Below are 6,123 nucleotides of genomic sequence, written 5' to 3'. Positions count from 1 at the left end.
GCTTGGATCCAAGGACGTACGCACCTTTACTGCTCGCCTTGTACCTAAATCTGAAATTCCAATTCAGTTTTCATTTGTCCCATTGCCAACAAATGGATGAATCACTGAGCTCCATGTCTTTTACTTGTACCTTCCCCTCAGGGGTAAGGAATGATCTGCCCATGGGCTGTATATGGCCTGCGGAATCATTTTGTTTGGCTCTACCAAGGCCACTAAAGACAGATCTTGAAATCCAGTAAGTCAGTAGAGCAGTCCAGTTTTAAGGTTGAAAATTTTCTCTGTCCACAGGCGATGTTATAAATCCCCAAATCATCCTTGGAAGAAAAAAAAGGCTCCCACACCTGTGATCAAGGGCAGGATATGAAAGACAAAATTCACAGTTGGTCTGGGGATCTTTGCCTCTGGAGGTATCCCATGATTACAATAATACAGGAAATTTTTCAAGTTTTAATTGGTACTTTGCAATAGTGGGATTATCTGGATAAGCATAACCCAATCACATGAATTCTTCAAAAGCAAAGAGCTCTGGGACCAGTAGCACCAACATCCTATATGGATGCCAGATGGAATCCTGGATGCTCCGCTCCCGATCCAGCTCCGTGCTTGTGGCCTGGGAAAGCAGCAGAGTAGGGCTCAAGTCTTTGGACCACTGCACCCACATGAGAGACCTAGAAGACTCTCCTGGATCTTGGCTTCAAGTCTACACAGCTCCAGCCATTTAGAGAGTGAACCAACAAGTGGAAGATCTTTGTCTGTCTCTCTGTCTCTCTTCTCTGTATCTCTGCCATTCAGATAAAAACAAAATAAATCTCTATCTTATAAGATAAAGTGGCAGAAGAGTAATTTAGAGATTGAAAGTGTAAGCAGTATTCAGTGCAAGAGAGGCGGTCCCATTGCAAGCCCTCAAGTTGGAGGAGTTGCTGTGCAGTGAGCCTGGCCAAGTGACCTTTCTTAGACATAGGGTCAGAAAGAAGATGTTTGTGGGAGGAAGGAGATGAGAGGAAGTCGCCAACAGATAACCAAGAAGAAAAAGCTGTTGCACAAAACCGGGTTCAGCCAACTGGAGTGAACTTGGACATAGTCATGCCCAGAACCAGTAGATAAGCCACATTTCTGGCTGATGCCTTGATGTCAGCCTTGTGAGACACTGAAGTGAGAATTTCCACAAGTGTCTCCAAATGGCAGACCTACAGAACTGTGGGCTCATGGTGAATTTCATTGTAAGACCCTAATTGTGTGATAGGTTCTTATGCAACTGAGAAAGCAAGTGAATGCACCAGAGATGGGACTTGGGAGAAAGGCCTGGGGACTCCTGAGGGAGTAAGGAAAAAAGGGAGGTGACTGAGATAGGGCGGGGGTTGGGGGGGCAGCTCTGCTGTAACTTCTACACAGTAAATGGAAGACTGTTAAAGTGCCAGGTGGCAACGGGAGGAGGCCTGGCATTGCCATGGGTTAGCCTAAGGACACAGAGATGGTTAAGTCAGCTTTGAATATCACAAAGGGAGGACTGTAGGAGAAAGCTATGTGAACATAAAGATGGCTATCCAAGGGTCCGGGGAGATGCCTGGGCAGATCTTTTCCCACAGCTCTCAGGAGGAACTAGCCCTGTCAACACCTTCACATGGACTCTAGATGCATAACTGTGAGACAATGAATTCTGTTGTCTGAACTGCCCAGGGTGCAGCACTGGCTGTAGCCTGCTTTGGAAGCTAAATCAAACTGTGTTTCAGCTTCCTAGGGTCACCACAGCAAAGTGTCACAGATTGAATCACTGATGTGGCAGAAATTGGCTTCTTAGTTTGTGGTAACAGAAGTCCAAATCAAGGCAGCAGCTAAGCTGGTTCTTTCTGAAGACTTCCAAGCCCCTGTCTTGGCTCATAGATGGCCATCTTCTCCCTGTATCTCTCCACACCATCTCTCTGTGCAGGTGAGTCTGCATGTCCTCTTTATACAAGGACACAGGTCATAGTGGATCAACATTCACCCCAACTGTTTTGAACTTGCTCACTGCTATGAAAGCCCCAATCTGAGATAATAGGTTTAGGATTTCAAACCAGAAATTTTATATAACTTATGAAGTTTATCCTTGAAAACATTTATGGCTGCTAACCAGGTCTGTGGTGAGCAGTGCCTCCTATTGGGATAACATGACCTAAAGGCCACCTCAATAGCTCTGACTCTGAGAACCTGGGATAAGCTACATCACCTCACCACACCTGTTTCCTCACTTTGAAAATGGTAGCCTTTGTAATATTAAATTATGCTGTTGTAGTTCTGCCACGTTGCATTAACTGAGTTACCCAGAGCCATGCAGAACTGTGGAAATTGAGACAATTCTGTTCAGCAGTCACTTAGTTCCCAGCATCCCAGGGTCAAGCACTGTGCTAGCTGACAAGGACACAGAAGTAGACCTTGAAATAGCCCCTGACCTCAACCCGCACCCAGTTTGGTGGACCCCAAGTATTAGAATTTCAAATTGGCAAGTGGAAAAAAGTCCATTGATGAATTGCAAAAACTGTGTGTCCAGGAATTCTCCTTTTTATCTGAAACTGAATGCATGAATTTGGAAGAACCGTAACCCTTCTAGTATCAGAAGAATGAAAATACAAGTGAGCTGTAAAATTAGGAAAGGAACTAAAATGTATGGATGATGAGCTTTGCTGTGTCTTCCTCTGATGCTCATAACTATTCCAGGCTCTTTTTCCAAGAAAAGGCAAAGCCAGGGGTAAAAGGCAGCAGTCACATTTTAGGGAGCTTTTGTTGACTTTTTAAATCTTGTATCTAAGCTTGGTAGAGCCATCTAGACCAAAAATTACACTAGAAAAAAATATATATATGTATATTTTAAGGATCCATCTATAAGCATACAGCTAGGAGCAACCTGAGTATGCATAAACACCAGTGACAACATTACATGCTGTGAATCAAAGTTTAATGGCCAGTGTTAGGCAGGGACATAAATAAAAGCGGAGTAACCTTTGGAAAGAGCAGGATTGTATTTAGAGCTGGAAGGGTTGAAGTCTGCCTTGGATATTTCCAAAGACTGCTGGACAGAGGAGATAACTGATCTATGTCTTAGTTACAGGATTGAGAGTAAATTGGACCCATTAAAGCATAATTTGGGAAATCATGTTGGTAATGCTAATGCTAATGCAACAATAATAGCGCTCCACTCTGACCTTGGCTGGGTTATGGTTGCAGTCTGCTTCCTCCAGTCACAGTCGTTTAGCTTCCACTAGCTTTCAACTCAGCTCATCCCAGCATCTGTACTCATCTGGGGAGCTGAGGGGCAGTCTTCTCTTTCTGAAGTGAGTAAACAAACGTGACAGTGAGCCAGTCAATGAATGCCCACCCATGGTCGCTTTGAAGGCTTAGGGTCAGCCTGTTCCAGAATTGCAGACAGATTTAAAGGGCCTTCTCTATTTACTGGCAACCCACGTTGAACAGGAAGACTTATGGGGGCCAGTGACTCTGAAATAATAAATAACAAAAGACACACAGTCAAGTCCAAACCCCCATACAACTGTCTGACAAGGTGGCACAGCGAATCTAAATACAGCATCTCCTAAGAGAGGGAACATAGAGAAAAACCACCATGCTCTTGTCATCCCATCACAAGTATTTGTAAACACTCTTTCAGCCAAGCTTCACTGTAGCTCATTTTCATGCAGGATTTTTACAATTTTTTAGAAGAAAAACAAAAAACCACAAGAATTCCCTGTTATCAGTGCATACTGAAAACCTGTATGTACTGTTTTCCCCCGTTGTTCCCCTGTGTCAGAACAAACCTGGGGTCAAAAAGTATTGGAAAGAATTTGAGTGGCAGTCGTGGCATGGATTAGAAAGATGGTGCAACATTGGGTATCACTGCTGAGCAGAAAAACATAGTCACCCTTTGTTATCTTCTTTCTGCATTCCTGACTTTGTTCTTTTCCCTCTTTGTAAGATTTCATATTTTTGGTTGCATTTTCAGATAACCACTCACTCTTGTAGAATTATTTATCCTTAGCAAAGAGGTTCAAAAGGTACAAAGCACACCCTCCTCAACTGTACTTGCCAATAATTTCTGGATCAGCTTGGGGCTGATCTCATCCTACCTCCCAGGACCCATCAACATAACAGATGGGATGAGTTCTCCCTAAGTGATGTCTGCATGAATAGGAACATGCTGTGGTGGGGGATTTTTTGCTTGTCTCTGATGAATAGCTGTCCGGGAAATACAGCCCGTTCACTGTTTTCTTTAGATTAGGAAGGAAGCTTGATGCACAGGGTGGGAATCTAATGAAGAATGAACAGGTTCTTCAAGTCAAAACAGCAGGAAGTCACTGTTGTTTGTTTTGGTCTTGTTGTCTCACCTGGTGGTCACTTCTAATGGCGTGTTGAGAACATAAATATGAGGTCAGACTGACCTGGCCTGGGTTATAGCTGAGCTCAGAAGGAAAGCCCCACCACCTCTTTTCAGCCTCAGTTTCCCATTCAGGAGGCAGACATACTAGTGAGATCTGAATGCCATCCTTCCTGAGATGCCATTCGCAAAATGACCACTTGGTTCAGATGCCACTAGGTTGGTAAACAGGAAGACCTAGGACGAGTGGTCAGTCCCCAACGTGACTTCTTCAGGCATCTGTGGTTAACTAGACAATAGGAGAAGAGCAGAGAGGAGGTGCCAGTTGCTCAAGGAAGGAAGCATTGCTAGAGTTTAATATGGGAGTCTGGGTCATAGACACTAAACATAGCAATAGGATTGCTCTTCTAACTGGTAGTTACTCATCCCTAGTTCCTTGACTTCCTTGTAATGGAAACTACATGAGGCCAAAATACAACCTAGACAAGGTTTATGAGGGCTTTTCATTGAGTACATCAGAGAGAGCATAACAAGAAGAAGCTCAGCTGACTCTTCTCCCTTATCAGAAAAGCACAAGGGTTTTTTTTTTGTTTTTGTTTTTGTTTTTGTTTGTTTGTTTTTTGCTTATATAAAGATTTGGGCTGTCTTCCACTGCATTCCCAGGCCACAAGCAGGGAGCTAGATTGGAAGTGGAGCTGCCAGGACCAAAACCGGCACCTACAGCACAAGCTTTATATTGGGGTAGACTGGTATGGCCATATCCTCCTGGTCTCTAGCCCACCCCCCTCATACCCAGTACTTTGTTTACACCTGTTCAGTGCTGGGCATAGGCACAATTAAATCTTTTGTAAACGATACATCATAGTGGTGGTGTTGTCTGTTATAGGCTCCCAAAGAAGGCTGTATATCAGTAGTATGGGATATTCCAGGCATGCATTCATGTTGAGACCCTAATAACATAGGAGAAGGTCATTGGGGTCAGTGTCTGCACACCCCTTTACTCATACTGGATCTGGAGCTGGATTGGGTACATTGTGAGGTCAGGAGAGTCACATGTGACAAGTCACGAAGGGCTTGATTTTGTGATTTTTGGTTTGCCTCTGTCCTTTCCGAGTAGCACTGTTTGCAAAGTTGGGAGTCACATTTTCAAAAAGTCTTACGATAAACTCTAGAAAGAAATCTTGTCCCCACCTCAACTTCTTGACTAGGATTTCTACAGCTCAGTGGTTCTCAGAGTCTGGTCCTTGTAGTGCCTGAAACTTTATCAGCCATGCAAATTCCTAAGCCAACCCCCCCACCTAATAAGTCAGAAATGATGGGGGATACAAACCAATAAAGTATGTTTTAACCCCTCTCTGGATGAATAAGGTAACCCTTGAAGTTAGAGAAATTCCTGCCTCTTCCTCTGTCTCTGTGGAAGTGAAATTCTTAACTTAGAAGACAAATCATAAATCCACTGCCTGTGATGTTGTAGCATCCTATTTCAGAGCACTGATTCAAGTGCTGGGTGTTCATATAGTATGCATGTATGTCCCTTATGGGCACAGGGACTCAAGCACTGGGGCCATCATCTGCTGCTTTCTCAGATACACCACCAAGATGCTAGACCAGAAACGGGGCATCTGGGGCACAAACTAGCACCCATAGGGGATACCAGCATAACAAGGAGGGACATAACCTACTGTGGCAATGCTACAACTGCTGGAAGAAAGTCTTTAGAGGAAATATAAGCATGCCACTTTTCACCACAACAAGTCAGGGGTGACTGGCTCTGGAGT

This window comes from Ochotona curzoniae, unplaced genomic scaffold (genome assembly GCF_017591425.1).
Source record: "Ochotona curzoniae isolate NIBS_2020 unplaced genomic scaffold, NIBS_Ocur_1.0 contig_908, whole genome shotgun sequence".
NCBI classification, from domain to species: Eukaryota; Metazoa; Chordata; class Mammalia; order Lagomorpha; family Ochotonidae; genus Ochotona; species Ochotona curzoniae.
Note: the sequence above shows the minus strand (reverse complement) of the source record.